Source organism: Protopterus annectens, chromosome 12.part0, assembly GCF_019279795.1.
Source record: "Protopterus annectens isolate FY-2018-M chromosome 12.part0, PAN1.0, whole genome shotgun sequence".
Classification (NCBI taxonomy): domain Eukaryota; kingdom Metazoa; phylum Chordata; order Ceratodontiformes; family Protopteridae; genus Protopterus; species Protopterus annectens.
In genome coordinates this window covers 503,754,759-503,772,928 of record NC_056746.1, presented here as the reverse complement: position 1 = coordinate 503,772,928, position 18,170 = coordinate 503,754,759, and the positions used below count along the sequence as shown (strand labels likewise).

Here is an 18,170-nt window from a genome sequence, read left to right as displayed (position 1 = left end):
ACATGGAAATGCCTGCATAACTACTTTTATACCCCGAATAGGTTATATATAATATGTTTCCGAGCATAAGTAGTCAATGTTGGAGGTATGAAAATAAGGTGGAGGACTGGAAACAAATCTTTTGGGGATGTCATAACTAGAAATGTATAAAGGGCTGCTACAAAAAACTGATACAGGACATAGTGAGAAATCAGGAGGAGCTAAGGGAAGTGGAATTCTATACTAGTTGCATAGAAGAGAAAATATGTGAGACACCCATTAGACCATTAACCATTCTGCTATTGGTATGCTCCAAAAAGACAATAATAAATCATTGCAAAATAAGAAATGAACCAAAGACTGAAGAAGCAATTAAAATAATGAATGAAGTGAAAGCTCTAGAAAGGGATGCAGCGAGAAACACCACTAGTCGACTGCCTAGGCGACATGGGAAATTATCATACAGGGGTGGAATGCTGGAAGGGAGGTAAACCAAGAAACTCATTGAAAGCATAAAGAAATTGAATGGTAGTAGCACAAGCCAAAAGTAGAAAGGAAGAGGGGTGAGTGGGGAGCAGAGGAAGGCAAATGGGGAGGAAAAAGCTATGGAATAATTATAAAAAGAAAAGTAATATATTAAATGTAAACTCTTGTACTTGGTTTACCAGATTGTAAGAGCTGTTAAAGAAATAAGTAATGAAGAAACTGACAGAGAATAATTTGCAGCATGCATGAGGATTGCACAGACTGTAATGTTGAAATGAATTAATAAAATGTTGTTTCATGAGATATTATCCAGGGTGCTTCTTTCTCCCTCTTGATGGTTTCTTATGGTGATTTTTTTCTTCATTCTCCTAGCATTTCTCTCAATTATTCCTTTAATATTTGTAAAACAATGTTACTGTATTTGATTTTACACAATGAAACTACACATGATTAAGTTTAGTTGATTCTGTTTGCCAAATGTTATATACTGATAATTATTATAGTTAAATGCTATTTTCTGCACAGTAGAATATAGGTTGTGTTCTCACTGCACTCCAAGGTCAAATCCTTTTCATATATGTGTGGAAGGCAATCATTTGAAACTTCTAGATGCAGTATGCGTAAACTGAAGAAGCTGCCTCACATTGTTTTGATATCACGACCCAGACTGTTGTTAACTAACAGCAAACAGCAACCAATTATGATAAATACATATTAAAAAAGAACTGTCTTAACCAGGTGATCTGAAGTCGTCGGTCTTCATTTTATCCCTTACCAGTGGGTTTAGTTCTGAGGATCGGAACTGTCTCAGCTGTTAATACAGCTTGCACAGGCCAAAAACTCTCATGCTTCAACCCTACCCACAATGCATCTTGCCTAGTTACCTCAGATCTCTTTTGCCGCTTTCCTGGATGGACACATTCACCTTTGCTCTCAAGCTAAGTGGATTTTTTTTCTTATTACTTCTCCTTTTCTTCCTTCTTCACCACTAAATGTATTTCTATAGTTATCCATGCTCTTTACTTCTTACTTGCGTAGCTCTTAATTAACATTGTTGGTAATTTCCCTTTTTTCCTGTACACTTTGTGTACCTCTCCTTCTACTATTGTTGGTAGATAGCTCTCTTTCCATACACTCCCGTTTACTCTACGCTTTCCTTAAAGTCCTTTCTAAAACAAACAAATAAAAAAATATTTTACTGTGTTTAAACAGATTAGGAGTGCTTGTTTATGAATTATGTAATTCCTCCACCCTTCTGTCATGTGTGTGTGTGTGTGTGTGTGTGTGTGTGTGTGTGTGTGTGTGTGTAATGTGAGTGAAATTTTCCCTTACTTTGTTATGGCTGAAAAACCTAAAGGCCCTTCTGGCTTTAAGAAATGCCAGCAATGTGACTATAAAATTCCTTCTTCAGACTCACACGTATTGTGTGTCTATTGCTTGGGACTGCACCACCTACAAGAAGATTGCAGTATGTGTCATGGCTTTAGCCACAGAACTCTAGTAGAGAGAAAGAACAAACTTATTTCAAAAGGTTTAATTCCAACTGCCTTCACTGAGTACATATCTGCTAAAAAAACAAAAGTGACATGTCGTCACCTTCCTCTTCTTCTGGGAAGGCCAAGAAAAAGTATGTCTATACTATCTTCTCCAGTGGCACTGACAGTCAAAAGAGTTAAATCCTTGGTGCCAAAAAGCTCATTGGAACCAACAGACATTGGTATTGAAGTGTCAGCACCGACACCCTCCATTGCTTCTAAACCTTCTATGCCGAGGGCTTTGGCACAGATTCAGACCCCTAGCTTAGATCCAAAGGTCTGAGCTCTGAGCACTTCTTCAGCACCAACTGATTCAGCACAGAGTACTTCTAGTTGGCAACCACCTAGGTTTCAGTATTCCCCATCCATTGAGCCTTTTGCTGGGGAATTACCTGAGGTCTTTTTGCATAGACCCAAGACTCCCTCAGTGTCATCTATCCATTCCACCAAAAGCCTTACAGAGGCTGACGTGGAGAGACTGGTGGTGAAAACGTTATGGTTCAGAGGAATTTCAGGTGTCCCCTTGGCTCTGATCCCTTTGGGTGCTGAACATTCTTTCACCCCTTTGAATAGTCCTCCTCCAACCTTCTACGAGGCTTTGGAGATTTCAGCTTCGAATCGTCTGGCATCAGTTGTGTCAGTTCTAACAGTCACTGTTACTTCAGCACTGATTCATGCTCTGAGTTCTTTGGCTCTACTAGATCCGGAGATCTCCCAGGGCTGTATCTACCTGGTCAGCCCCCAGAAGCAGGAGTCGACTCCAGTTTTTTTGAGCCATCCCTGTACCTTGGGTTTTGGCTCAGGTCAGTTCGGCACCGGCTTCTGTCTCAGAGGCAGTCTCATTGGAGCGGGGAGTGACTATGGTTCCGAGGCAGTCTATCTCAGTTACAGGCTTCCTTCCCTCTTTGGGGGGAGGGTCCAGCCTTTGAGGCTATGGAGACAGCCTTGGCTGCCTCAGCCACTCAGCTGACCTCTTCCTCCTCAAAGAATATTCCTTCCTCAAGTCCAGTTATCCAGCCTGCTCCTTCACTGCCCAGCGAGTGCTAAAACCTCAGGAGACTCAGATACAGATTCTGTCTTTTTCTGATACCTCACCAGACCATCTCCCTGATGAGGCCCCTCTGAAGAAAAAGTGCAAGAGAAAGCACTTAGATTCCCTGCAGGAATCTGTTACCAAAGATACTGATTTTGATGAAGAGGAAGGGAGCCCCAAATCACTTCCCTGATGATGTTTCCTTTGGAAACATCCTGGAAATTTTGAAACAGAGGGGTGATTGGAAGTCCCAAAACTCTACCCCTGAAGAATCAGTATACCTGCAGGCTTTTTGCACTCACCCATCTACCTCTTGGGTGACTCCACCCACTAATGAACTTAGTTAGTTGATTTCTCAATGGGCGTGGAAAGCGCTCAACTCCATTGAACCTATCCCTAGGAGGCCAGATGGAATTTTATCCCCTCCAGAAGATAAACAATTTTGGGCAAAAGGTTTAGCAGTATATACCATGGTCATAGCGGCTGCCACAAAAATGGAACTGGCTGAGGAAAGTTCCTCTATGCATCCACCCAACAGAGAGCCCTAGACAATGGATAGGTTTGGCAAGTGGATTTATTCTTCATTGACCTTTGCCTTACAGTCTGAATTTTCTGGCACATTTCATCAGGCTTCAAAGGGATCTGAGCAAGGAGCTCTTGGATTCCTTGGCAGGAGCTGTTTCTGAGTAGGTACAAAACAAATTGACTCTCAGTTAGCTATCATGGAGTCTGTGTCTAATTTATCCATGCAGCTTATTGCATATGCAACCAAAGGGACGACCAGAGCAGTGGGTTCAAGAGTAGCCATAAGGAGACATGCTTTATGCAACTTTGTAACTTTGCAGAGGAATTTAAATCTTCATTTGTCAATGCACCCTTTGACGGATCATTCTTGTTTGGCCCAAAGGTTAGAGAAACATTATCCAGGTGTGAGAAAGATGGAAAGACCATTTCTGCTGTGGTTGTGTGTTTTTCCACACCTCAAAGATTCTTTTCCAGGAATCAGAGAGTTGGTGGGAAAATGTGGTTTCAAAAAATCCAAAGAGCCTTTTCAGGACACACATGGTAGAAGTTGCCCTAGGGGCAGAAGCAAGAACTCTGATAGAAGGCACCACCCACACAGCAGATGTGGCCCACAAAAATCAGGGTTTCAGAGATTCCTTTCCCAGAAAACCCTATCAGTGTTCCTGAACAGAGGCCCGATTGCTTTCCTCTGGAGGCAGTCAGGGGGCACTTGTCCCTGCACCAAAACACCTGGCTAGAAATCATCAGATACTTGGGATGTACAGAGGATTATATCCAGAGATTATACCATTCCCTTTTCTCTTCCCCCTCCCCTTTTAAAAAAAAAAATCCGCGATATTCCACCCAATCACAGGGAACCAGTAGTTCTACACCTCCAAAGACTGCTAAAAAAAAGAGTCATCCAAAAAGTCCCACCAGACCTGACAGAGTCTGGCTCTTACTCAAGATTCTTTTTAGTGCCAAAAAAGACAGGGGACTGGAGACCAATTTTGGATCTCAGCCTATTGAACAAATCAGTTCAGCAAACAAAATTCTGGATGGTCAAAGTACAGCCCATTCTTCCGTTTTTGGAGAAGGATGACTGGATGTGCTCGATAGACAGTACAGTTGCATAAAATCTTATCATAATGGTAGATGTCCTTGCCTTCACTGCTGCAGTATTTTTAACTATATGGGATTCCCTGCCATGGAAGTCCAACATCCAGCCAGTCTTCCAAAGACTTCTGAATTTAAAAGGTATGCCGAATGTCACCATATGCACCATGCGTAACTTAGGGCATAAAGGAGACATTCAGGCTTACCAAAAGCAGAGCTGATTCCTCCAGGAGGAACACCATTCCTAGGAACCCAAGAGGTAATGTGTACATCCAGGAAGGTAAAGAACTAGGGGGCTGGCGGGATGGGGCTAATACTGCAGCAGGGAAGGCAAGGACATCTACCATTATGGTAAGATTGTATACAACTGTATTATGCCCTTACATTCACTGCTGCAGTATTCTTAACTATATGGGACAGTGTCAAAGATTAAGAAAAAACTAGGGAGGAGGAAGGAGCAGAAGAATTCCCTAAAAAAAATGAAGAACTAAACTAGCAAAACCAGGCCTAGATCTAGAGATATCATCTAACTTGCAGTGCTAGGTAAAGGTATGCACGGAAGTCCAGGTAGCTGCTTCAAGAACAGAATTATCATCTAAGTCTTTGAAAAAAGGACCAGAAGAAACCACAGCTCTAGAAGAATGACCCTTAACTGAAAAAGGAATGCACTTGCCATGAAAAGTGTAACAAAAGGAAATAGCCTTAGAAATCCAATGACAAATAGTTTGCTTGGATACAGTAAGCCCCAAAGATCTAGGATGAAAAGAAACAAATAACTGATCAGATTTTCTGATAGACTTGGTCATATCCAAATAAACTCTAAGTTGCCTATGCATGTCCAAAGTATGCAGCACCCTCTCACTGTCAGTTTGTGGAACCACCTTCGGCATAAAAGAAGTGCTAGTGCACAAGGACACTCTGTCCTTATGAGAAATCAAAAAATGTGGACAAGCCATAATGGCTTGCAACTCAGAAACCTGTCTGGCAGAACCAACAAATATTAAAAGCCAACTACCAAAAAGAACAAAAAAGATGGTGACAGTTCCAACTCAACTTGTTTTATTAGCGCTTTTGTCTACTATTATAAGTAAACTTCATCAGACATCTGCCATTCATTCACGCAAGTTTAAATAACATGTGTAGACATGACATCACACCACTTCCTGAAAATCTTAAAAGTTGTACTCCAGAATAAAAAAATACTTGTCAATAAAGAACATACCCATCCATAACACGATATAACATACACTGACAAATTATAAGATTTTTTACAAAAACTCATCATCTCTCTAATGATTTCAACTTTAGTACAGTTTTGTAAAAAATCTTATAATTTGTCAATTACTACAGGAAACAAACTGAGTTGGAATTATCACCACCCGTCTGGCCGAAGTAAGAGCTAACAAAAGAACTGTCTTCCAAGAACAATGTTACAAGGAAGCTGAAACAGCAGGCTCAAAAGGATCCTGAGTCAATTTCTCCAGAATGAAATTAAGATCCCAGGGAGGAGGAACAGGCTTCCCGGGAGGTCTAATATTAAGGATGCCTTTAAGATATTGCTTAGCCTCAAATCTAGAAGCTAACGGGGGAGTTAAAGACAGACAAGCAGAAAGAGCTGATAAGTGGGCATTAATAGAAGAATTGACAAAACCAGCATTGAGCAACTCACACAAATAAGAGAGAACCAAAGGAACATCCACAGTAAGTGGGTAAATGTCAAGAGAAAGACACCAAATAGAAAACCTCTTCCATTTAGACAAGCAGGATTTCCTAGTAGTAGATTTCCTGGCCTCCTGCAGGACCTGCAGCATGTCCTCAGAAAAAAGGTGTCTATGAGGGATCAAATCCCTATCATCCACAGTGTCAGTTGAAGCGTGGACAGGTGGAGACAGATGAGAGATCCCTTGACTTGTGTGAGTAGATCCACCCTGTGAGGTAACCTGTGATGATTGCCCTTGGCTAGATGCAGAAGTAGAGGCAACCAGTACATTTGTGTCCAGAAGAGAGTCACCAACAAGATTTTGGGAGTATCCTGTTGAATCTTTAACAGGACTCTTGGAATGAGAGGAAGGGGATGGAATGTATAAAGAAACATCCCCTTCCAAGAAAATGAGAGGGCATCCACCATCCATACCAGAAGACCTGGGACTCTGGCACAAAACAGAGGAAGTTGTCTCTTCAGAAGGGAGGCAAAGAGATCTACTTGAGGAGTACCCCACTGGTGAACAATTCCCAGAAACACATCCCTGTAAAGCATCCATTCATGGGATTGAGTGAATGACCTGCCTAGAGTGTCTGCTACAATGTCCTGCTCTGAAGGAGTATAAAATGCCTAAGTGTCACTTGATACTTGACAGTCAGATCCCATACCAGACGTGCCAGCCAGAAAAAAAGGCAAGATCTTGTCACCCCCCCCCCCATTTGTTGATATACCACATAACTGTGGTATTGTCTGTGACTACCTTGAGTGGTCCCACAGACAAAAGAGGATGAAAGACCTGAAGAGCCAACATAAAAGCTTTCATCTCTTTGACATTGATGTGCTACTTCTGCTAATGAGGTACCCACACTCCGTGAACCTTCAGGGAGCCAAACATTGCTCCCCATCCCACATCTGAAACGTCTGTGAACAAAACCTGAGAGGGAAGAGGTTGATGAAAAGGGAGCACTGGATTCAGAGACAACTGCTGAATCCACCACAGAAGTTCCTTCTTGAGACAAGGGAGAAGAGGAACTGCAAAGTCTAGAGGATGTGCATATTGAAGCCACACCGACTTCAGAAACCACTGGAACTTCCTCATGTGGAGTTTGGCCAGAGGGAGCATCGGAATGGTGGAAGCAATGAACCCCAGAGCTCTGAGAAACTCTTTGGCTGTAATGGAGGACAGGGGAAGAACAATTTGAAAGTAAGAAATTAAAGCTAAGGCCTCTGGAGAAGGCAGGGATGTCAGCATTGGCACTGCCTGAATCCTGCAACTCAAGAAGACATGATCCTGAGAAGGAATCAGAGAAGACTTTTGATATTGTGAACCTCAGGCTCTGAAGAAGAGAAATGGTAAAACAAAGATTTTGCAAAAGGATCTCTGGAGAGGATGCCTGAATCAGCAGGAAATATTTGGATCCCTTGATGCCTGTAAAAAGTAATCACAGGAGCGAGGCATTTGGCGAACACCCTTGAGGCAGTAGAAAAGCCAAAGGGCAAATCACAGAACTGAAAATGCCAGAAAGCAACAGAGAAATGCAAAAACCGACTGAAAAGAGGATGGAACGGAATATTGGGATAAGCATCCTTGAGATCCTGAGACATGAGAAAGGCCTGAGGAAGAAAGAGAGGAAAAATGGTCTGAAGGGAGAACATCTGAAAGGAAGTCTCTTTCAGAAAAGTGTTTAGATGAGAGAAGTCTAGAATCTGTCTCCTACCATTTTTCTGGGCACTAGAAACATTCTTGAATAAAACCCCTTCCCCCTTTGGGACACAGGCACCTCTTGAATATTACCTTGAGACAAGAGATCTTGAAGAACCTCTAGGAAAAAAGGAAGTTGTTCCCGAGGAGGCTGAGGAATGCATATAAAAGGAGGATGGGAAATCCACAACATGAAGTATCCCTGACGAATGACTGACAGAACCCAATAATCTTGGGTGATTTGAAGCCAAATAGGAAGAGAAAGAGAAGGGCGAACAGAAAGAGGAATGTGGCTGAGAACAGGTGGATAGTCAAACATACCTGGTTTGTCAGGAAAGGAAGGCTTTTGAATCTCTGCAGTCTGGGTGGCCTCAGCAGGAGGAGCCCGTTTACCACCCTTTTTACCTTTAGCAGGAGGGCGCGATTGCCTATGAACAAAGGCTGCCTTAAAAGGGTAGTTTCTCTGAAATTTAGGCACAGGAGAAACAAAGACATGCTTAAGCTCCTGTAAGGCCTTCCTCTTGTTCTGAAGAGACTTAAACAAACCAGCAGCCGCTTCCCCAAACAAAAGTTTAGTATTCAGAGTAGCATCTATCAACTTAGACTTAATATCATCAGGTAAAGCTTGAAGCCCAAGCCGAGAATACCACCTCAGTACTGAACCAAAAGCAGCAGCCCTAGAAGAGGCATATGCTGCATCATAACTACATTTGATAGAATGACAAACTACTTGAGAGGAAGTCCCAGGCAAGGAAACAGCAGAAGATTTACTCTGAGAGTCAGGAGGATCAGAAAAAAGCTGACAAGCCTGAGAAAGAAGAGACAACACATACCTGTATGTATGGGTCTGGTAATTAATAGCCTTAAAAGCTAGGGTAGTACAAGTATAACCCTTCTTACCCAGACTGTCCCTGGTTCTGCTGTCCTTGTCAGAATGCAGTAACTTGGATGAAGGAAGCACTTGAGACAGCTTATCAAAGGCTACATACACCACAGAAGGGTCAGCAACCATTTGAACAAAAAGGAACAATCCACAGGCACCCTATAAAATCTATCAGACTTCTTGGGAGTAGGGAGCAGAGAATCAGGTGCTTTAGAGGTATTGGAAAAAAAACATCTAGTAAAGCAGCCAAGACAGGAGGAATAGCTGCAGGTTCAGGAGATTCCATCTGCAGTAACTTATAGTACCTCCTATTGATATCAGAAACCTGGACACAATCCCACTTAAAAAATTCCATCATCCTAGCGATTGTGTCCCCAAAGGAAATTTCTTCAGAAGGAGTATCTGGACTATTAGATTTCTCCTCCTCAGACCCATAGTCTAAAGGAGAATGAATCTTGGTAGAATAAGTAAGGGATTCTTCATCAGAATCCAGATTTTAATCAGAAAAATGTAATTCCCTGGACCTTTTAGCTGAAGAGCAGGATCAAGGAGAAGCAGGAACTGAAACCCCTTCAGTAGGTCTTAATGACAGTAAAGCATTAAATAACCCTTGAGTAAAGGCCTGCCACTCACTTTGTGGATCCCTATGAGCAGAAGAAACATTTATTTTTCTGTTTCTTTTTTAAAGGGATGTCCATCCTAGAAAACTGAGAGGGCACTGACTCAGCACGGCATTCCACAACCATAGTAGGAACTTCTTCCCCTTAGAAGAAACTGTGGGAACCCCCCCCCTAGACCCCATGGAAACAATCAACCGTGGTTCCTCCTGAATGCCCGAAACATCAGATGTGTTGCTCACCAGATCCTTGCTGGCCTGCAACCCGGATGTGGCAGAGTAATCTGACAACATAACCAGGTGAGTCTCCGGGTTTGTAATAATCTCAGGAGAAACCCCTGGCAGAGGCTGGACAATGGCAGATTCCAGTCTTACCTTTTTCACCTTCTTCCCTGACGGCTGACCCTTGAGGCAGGAAGTTCCATCCATAGTATCTTTAGCAAGAAGCTTAAGATGCTGGTTCTCAAGATACAATGAAAGGGAAGTAAGTCTACTATGAAGGGTTTTATGGACAAATGCCTGACAAATTGAACAAGACATATGGTCGTGAGAAGCTCCTAGGCAAAAAAAGGCACTTATCATAGCAGTCTTTATGGGGAATCTGTCTCCCACACTTGCATTTACCCTTCCTGGATGACATTAACCCAAACGGCACAAAATAAATCAAGAAAGGCACTTATATGTAACTGTGAGGACTTCAGCAAACAGGAGTAATCACTGGAATACCAACAAAGAGAAAAAATGGCAAAAAACAGAGGCAAACAGACCGACATTTAAACACAGCGTTCGGTCTGGCGACAAAGAAGTTCTGAGGATGGTACGCCTGAATGTCACCTTTATGCCCTACTCTATGTGAGGAGTGTGTAGGTGACGTTCACCGTACCTTAAAGCAATGGTAGACTTTGGTAGACTGCAGGGCAACGGGCTTCACAGCAGGGAATTCCATAGGTTATGAATACTGCAGTGGTGAATGTAAGGACATCACTATATTTTGTAATGTGAAACACTTACTTCACATGGGAAGTGATTCAAACCAAAGATGTTTGCTAAATGAAGTTCCTAACAATATGTGACATTCCCTTTCAATGTGGAACAGAGTAGAATAAGGATTTTTGACATTCAAAATAAGGCACATTTCTTACAATGTGGAGAAGTTGAGAGATATGGTGCCCTGTTCTGGAAATTACATTTTAGACGATTATTTGAACTGACAGAAGGTTATCCTTGCAACTCCCTTCTGCCCCCCCCCCCAAAAAAAAACAAGAACAATGAAATATGAATATAGGTGGCAAAAGACTACATCTAATAAGAGGTTGATTTGTATAGTAATAATTAATCAGAGATGGCGTTGGAGATGATACCTGAATATAGCTCTCAATCTCTTAGTGCAAGAAATTTGGACAAAGCCTAAAGTAATGGGAGGTGGGGGAAGACCCATAGGGACAGATTTTAAATATTGCTCTTATAAACTTAAAAGTTCACTTTCAACAGGATTGTGATAGCATGCGATTTAAGAAGGATTTGAAGCCTACAACTTAAACGTGCGTCATTATTTAGTTACTTCAATCCTCAATGATTTGCCAGAAAATCATATAGGAGGAACCTACCAAAAATATGGTACAACATTCTGGACAGTTGAGGGATTACTCCTGGTGTGGCAGTAGACATTATTCTTCTGTGTTGTTGAGGGGTATTGATAGAATAAGCTATGCATAAACGATCCTAGGTAGATTCGGTTGAATTGCAGTAAGATGAGCTAAAGAGACTACTAAGGAAGAGTGGAGCAGTGGTCGGATTACGCTGCTACGGAAGTACAAATGTTTTGTTTATAATGAAGACTCTCTTGCATACTGAAAGGTGTAGATCAGTAACCTAAGCACGATTCGTGATACCTGAGAAAGAAACTCGTGAGTTACGGTTTTGGAAACCAGGCTGCTCACTCCGGCTGTTTGTTATCGTAGAAAGATCAGGAGCTCAGTGGTGCTATTTCTGTACTGCCTGCACGGGGTGTGCCCCTCCCCCCTCCTTTCGCCTGCACAGCCTCCTTCTATACTGCACAGTTTGCACAGACGTGCGAGCCGAGCAGGACGTTTTGATAAGCAGAACTGCAAGTACACCCAACAGCTGGAGAGCCCAATCGAGCCTGCGGCCACCATTAAACCTTGCAGCAGCCATCTCCCCGGTTAAATGAAGGCAGCACGCCAGCCGGATTGCACCACGGGGTCGCAGTCGGGTCCAGTGTGCTGGAGACTGGGGCAAGGAATATTCGGCCGCAGCAGCTGGCCTTGGAAGAATGCATGGTTTTCCATCTGAATGGTAAGTCACGTGTCCATCTGTAGGTCCAATTTCTTGCCACAACCTCGGAAATGTCTGTTATTCTACCGATAAACGCAGTTATTGCATACTAATAAGAGCTGTAAGCCCATTTCAATTATACAATACAAAAAAAAAGTAAAAGAAAGAAAAATACTTTTTTACAGTCCGTGGCTTGATGGTATTAAAATAGGGATTTAATGTTACTGTCTTAATTAACTTGTGGGTCCGTTACCGTGATCTTTTGGTGAGGACGGACTTCCAGTGTCGAATCTTTTTAGTATAAACGAGGCACCACGTGGAACTGGATGGGGTGGGTTTATGGGCAGCAACAGCTTTGCCCAAAATTTTAATTCCATGCAGTTGCAATGATGTGTATATCTAACAGACAAATTTAAGTTATTATAGTATAAATCTCTTGTGGCAGGATTTGTGTGGCATTTTCGATTTTTTTTTGTAACAAAAGTGAGATCATCGTGCAGGTATTTGAACACATGAACATAACTTGCACAGGGATATTTAACAATGACAGACACATTGGTTGTTGGCCTTATCCGAGTCAACAGTGTAATACGAGGCTTTGTAAAGCTGCTTTGGTTGCCGATGCTCTCAAGTTCATCGTGCTGATGATCACTTGCCAGCAGGCTGACTAGCTTGCTTTGTATAGTGCAGTCCGCAGCTGACAGCCTTTTTACAGTCGATCAATCATGTGACCCTCCCATTCGAGTGTGCAGAACATACTTCTTTCATTCTGACAACTGAAAGCTGGAGCTGACTGAACTGAACTGTTATCCGCTAGGCTGCTGCTTTCCCTCACCCACTAGACACAGGGAAGGTATCAGATTGTATATAGTGGCAAGTCAGTACCTCTTAACTGTCCAGAATTTTGCAAACTGTCCGTATTTTTTTCCTCTTACTTTGGTCTGTTCCATATAAAATGTGTGTTTTTCTGGCAAATCATTGAGGACTACAATCGATAAGTAATGACAGTTATTTCAGTTTCAGACTTTATATCATTCAGAAAATACATGTTAATGTAAGACTGGTTATGCCCCTATTTCTGGGTCTTTGTGTCTCCCATTATTTTTGGCTTTGTTCTTGATTATTGTACTAAGAGGTTGAGATGTGTAGAAAATGCAGTGGCTGTTTGGCTGCTGTCTGAGGTCCTTTTAATGTGTTCACAGCGGCATATTTTTGAACCTGGCTGCAAAGATTATGGCCACAACCTTATGGCTGTTTGGGTCAGTAATGTTTGGTCCAGTTTGCACCTGGAGGTTCATGTTTCATGACATTTTGCTGTTCTTTAGTTTTGGAAGAAGGACAGAAGCGCCGAGTGATGGATAAGGAACTGATTTGCCTCTGTAGATGAAACTTTGAATATTTATTCTTAATATTCTCAGTGGTTATTCCTTGGTTTGCAGCAGGATGTAATGGAACAACTGAAAAGTTGCAAAGAACAGGGGCACATTATTCAGCAGGAAGAGGCAAATGTTCTGGTTTCGTACTCTCAGTGTCCATATACCCCTTACCATTTAACAAAAGTTTACATCATTACCGGTTGCTGCTCCACCATTATTTTTAAAATGTAAAGCATGTTGCATGTAGGTAATTTCCTAGTTTTCCATTAAATTTAATTTATCCAGATTCTCATTAGGTTAAACTCAAAAGTGTTATGGACAAAGGATACTTAATAGTTCAGTTTTTGTCTGTTGTGTTTTTAATACCAAAACTGCAGTGATATTTGCCAAAGACATATATTTAGCAGTGTCACTCAGAAATGTACTTGTATGACTTTACTGAGCATGCCTGTTTACACCCCTGGTCTAGAACACATTTGTGAATATGTCTTCCAGTGTTTCTGTTGCCATTTCTGTGCATGGTGACTCTTAGCGTTATGTCTGAGAAGTGCAAAGGGGTGGGGATGGGAAAAGCATGCACAGGAAAAAAAGTCTACGTCGAGTTGCTGATGGGCCTGTAATCTATTATTTCAAACATTTTATTAACTTTAATATTTACTTTTTTATATGTATTGTATTTATAATGCAATTTTTTGTACATATCTGTAAAAGAAATTGATAGATTCAGCACAAGAATTCATTGACTGACTGACTGTTTTCTAAATGGCTTATTGTTATGTATGTTGATTTTTATGTATGTATAGATTTTTTACTTCTGTGGAGCTTTTCTCCTCGGGCCTCTACTGAAAATGGAAATATATCCAGCTAGACTAGCCCGGTCAACAAATGTAAAATAAAAAAAAATAAATAAATAAAACATTAGCAAATCTTGGTCTTTCTCGTAATATGCAAAGCCTGTCTTCTAATTCAGACATGCTTCACGTTTTGATAGCACATGTGGGCTTAAAGTCACTGAGTAACTGTGCAAATGCAGTCAGAGTCGTATTGTTTTCCTTGCTCTTGATCAGCTACCAAGTCTGTCAGAATGCCATATGTTTCAAAGCAACAGTAAATAAAAATTGTACAAAAACTGCCATGCAGTTGTGTGAACTTTTAGTTATGTACTTACCATAACGATAGATGTATGCGATCCATTTCGCCTACATTCTAAACTGATGGGCTCGGAGCCGATTCTCGGCTCCGACTCGGCCGGTACACTAGCACAAAGTCTCTGATTGGCTGGGCCAACCCCTATATCCCAAGATGCACTACACCCAAGCCCCCAGATCTTGTTTGCCCACATAAAAGTCCCCTTCACATGCACCCAACTCACAGAGATACATGATCCAGAGAAGAGAATAAGACCTTCAGTGGAAACCCCACAAAGCATTTCCTCCAAATCCTGCAGGTAGGGGGCCGGAGGGCGGGTATATACGAATGTAGGCGAGATGAATCGCATACATCTATCGTTATGGTAAGTACATAACTAAAAGATGTAAGGCGATCCTATCTTGCCTACATTCTAAACTGATGGGACCACGTCCCTAGCACCTAGATCCTGGGAGGCTCATTGGAAAACACTCCCGAGCACTGTGGAGCCAAATGACGCCCGACTCCTGGACTCCAAGTCTAATTTGTAATGAGCAATAAAAGTGTGTGGAGAAGACCAAGTGGCAGCAGCACAAATTTCATCTACAGACAGTCTGGAGTGGAAAGCTGTTGAAGTTGCCATAGCTCTAGTAGAATGTGCTTTAACTGCAAATGGAAGGGACCTTCCTGTCGATGAATAAATAAAGGATACACAATCCTTGATCCACCTGGCAATAGTGGCCTTAGTGACTGGTTTGCCAGTTTTATTATCTGCAAAGGCAACAAATAATTGATCTGATTTCCTGTCCTGCTGCGTTCTGTCCAGATAAAGACGTAGTTGTCTATGCACATCCAACTGGTGACATCTGTATTTTGCATCGGTGGAATAGTCGGGAAAGAAAACTGGAAGCTCAATTGATTGCTGAAGAGAAAGAGAAGAAGAAACCTTAGGGAGAAAGGATGGGTTTAATCTCAGAGATACTCTGTCCTTATGGAAAATGAGGTAAGGAGGCTTGGCAGAAAGGGCTTGAAGTTCTGAAACCCTTCTGGCCGAAGTAATAGCTACCAAAAATGCAGTTTTCCATGACAAAAATTTTTTCTCACAAGTTGTTGCTGGTTCGAATGGAGGGGACGTCAAAGCAGCAAGGACCACATTCAAATCCCATGGTAAATCTGGCTGTGATATAGGGGGATGAAGCAACCAAGCTCCTTTAAGAAAGGCCTTACACAATTTGTGACTCATGAAAGAAGGGTCAAAGGAAACATGGTAATTGGAAATCGCTGCTAACTGCACTTTCAGCGTAGAAACCACAGAGCCTTGTCTAAAAAGAGAAGCCAAAAAGTCCAATACTGCTGAAACAGGGGCTGTCAGGGGATCAAGGTTATGCCGCTGAGCCCAGAAGGCAAATCTTTTCCATTTGCTAAAGTAAATACTCTTGGTAGAGGGCTTATGTGAAGAGGACAGTATCTGAACCACCTCAGGCGAAAACACATGCTGCCTGACTAAGGTCGGAAGTGGAGCAGCCAGGCCGCTAGCTTGAGAGTCCGTAGAGACGGATGGGCCTGCCCCGACTGGTGAGTCAGGAGGTCCGGGACCGTGTCTAGGATCCAGGGACCGTCCACCGCATACTTCCTCAGGAATGGAAACCATACTTGACGGGGCCAGAATGGGGCTATCAAGATCATGAAGCTTCCCAGATGGATAGCCTTCTGAATCAGTCTGGGCAGTAGAGGAAGTGGAGGGAAGGCATAGAGTAGACCGGAGGGCCACTTGTGAACTAGCGCATCCCTGGGTTCTTCCCCTTGGGCAGGAATCAGGGAGAAGTAGTTGTCGCACTTCGCATTCAGCGGACTGGCGAATAGATCGCAGCAAGGCAACCCCCACCGGGCGAAGATCTGATCCGCCACTTGGTTGTTCAGGGACCATTCATGAGGCATCAGAATGTCCCTGCTCAGTCTGTCTGCTATAACATTGGATTTCCCAGGAATGTGCGTTGCCACTAGGAACATCTGGGAAGCAATCGCCCATTCCCACACTCTCATGGCTTCTCTGCAAAGGGGGTAAGACCTGGTTCCTCCCTATTTGTTGAGGTGCCAAACCACCGACATATTGTCTGAAAGGATCACGATTGTCCCCAGTGGGAGAGAGCTGTGAAGTGCCTGCAACGTTAGAAGCACCGCTCTCATTTCCAGGACATTGATATGTAAGCGAGTCTTGTGGTCTTGCCAAGTGCCTTGGACAGTCCTGCCCAGATAATGCCCCCCCACCCTGTCTGGGAAGCATCCGTGGTGACAGTGGCAATGGGGTAAGGGGGGTGAAAAGGTCTGCCTAGGTTCAGGTTGGAGGAGAGAAGCCACCAGTGGAGATCCCGCCGACAAGTGTCCGTGATTAGAATCGGGTGGGACAATGGGAGTTCCTGAAAGGACCATTGGCTCGAAAGGAGCCACTGTAGAATTCGCCTTGCCATCGGAACTAACAAAATAGTGTCCGCCATAGATCCTAAGAGTTGAAGGACTAACTTGGCTGGAGCCTTCCGACAGGGCAATAGGTCCGTGACCTGGTTCTGTAAGATCCTTATCCTTTCTGTTGGGGGTAGGCTCGCATTTCTATGGAGTCTAGCTCTGCGCCTATAAAGGCAACACACTGTGATGGCAGCAATACAGACTTTTCCCAGTTGAATGTTATGCCTAGCAATTGACCTAATTCGATGGTGGTAGTCACAGCTTGAGTGAGCAGATACTTGGTGGGGGCGGTGAGGAGCCAGTCGTCTAGATACGGAAACAGCTGGAATCCAAGACGCCTCAGGTGAGCCGTTACCACTGCCAGGCACTTGGTAAACACCCTGGGGGCTGTGGTGAGACCAAAGGGCAGGGCTCGAAACTGGTAATGACTGGATCCCAGGCGGAAGCGTAAGTGAGTCCCGGACGCTTTGTCTATCTTGATGTGATAATAGGCATTCTTGAGATCGATGAAGCACATCCAAACTCCTTTTTCCAGCAATGAGAAAATGGATTGTAGCCTGACCATCTGGAACTTGGACTTCTTCACGAAGCGGTTGAGACGGCTGAGATCCAGAATAGGTCTCAAGTCCCCTGTTCTTTTTGGCACCAAAAATAATCTTGAGTAAGTTCCTAATCCGGTCTGGCCTTCGGGGACTGGTTGGATGACTCCTTTTTCTAGCAGCTTTAACACTTCTGTAGCTGCTTGAACCCTCTGATTGGGTGGCACATCCAGGATTTTCCTTGGAGGGGAAGGGGGATGAATAAAGGGTATGGTGTAACCTCCGGCGATGATCCGGAGCACCCACTGATCCTGAGTGATGGACTCCCAGGCTTTCAGGTGCCCCAAAAAATGACCCCCGACTGGCTCCGGAGACGCACAGTCAGGCCGTCCCTCAGGGACGTTGGAAGGATGAACCGCAAAAGGAGTGGCGGTCTCCTGTGTTGCAGGGGCCTCTGCCGCCTCTAGGGCGACGCCTTCCAGAGTAATTCCCCCCTCCTCTGCCTCTGGAGGGGGGTTCACATTGATGAGCAGGGAAAGACATTTACGATTTCTTGAACCACATCTTCCCTCCCCCTCTGAGCCTTGGGATAAGGTCTCGTGGGAAGTGAGAAATGGGCCCCGATGGCAGACAAGGTCTTGCCCTCCTGCTCGCATCTAGTGAGGGTGTTCTTCACCTTGGGTCCAAAGAGTGAGGACCCATCAAAGGGAGCGTCTGTGAATGAAGACTTGAATGCCTCCACAAAGTGACACAAGCGCATCCAAGCCTGCCTCCTCAGGGCTACGCCCGAACTCGCTGCTCTATCCGCCCCCT

At 43.5% G+C, this 18,170-nt stretch overlaps 1 protein-coding gene across 4 annotated transcripts in view; it reads left to right on the top strand.

Annotated features, from left to right (window-relative positions):
• Positions 1-11,456: 11,456 nt before the first annotated feature.
• The window catches only part of EEF2K (eukaryotic elongation factor 2 kinase), a 469,356-nt gene continuing 462,642 nt past the window's right edge, over positions 11,457-18,170 (top strand). Inside the window, exon 1 of one of the 4 annotated variants that reach the window (XM_044089631.1) lies at positions 11,457-11,872. The gene's annotated coding sequence lies outside the window, so the exon portion shown is untranslated. The remainder of the gene's footprint in view (positions 11,873-18,170) is intronic. The other 3 variants (XM_044089635.1, XM_044089634.1, XM_044089636.1) reach the window with 3 other exon arrangements.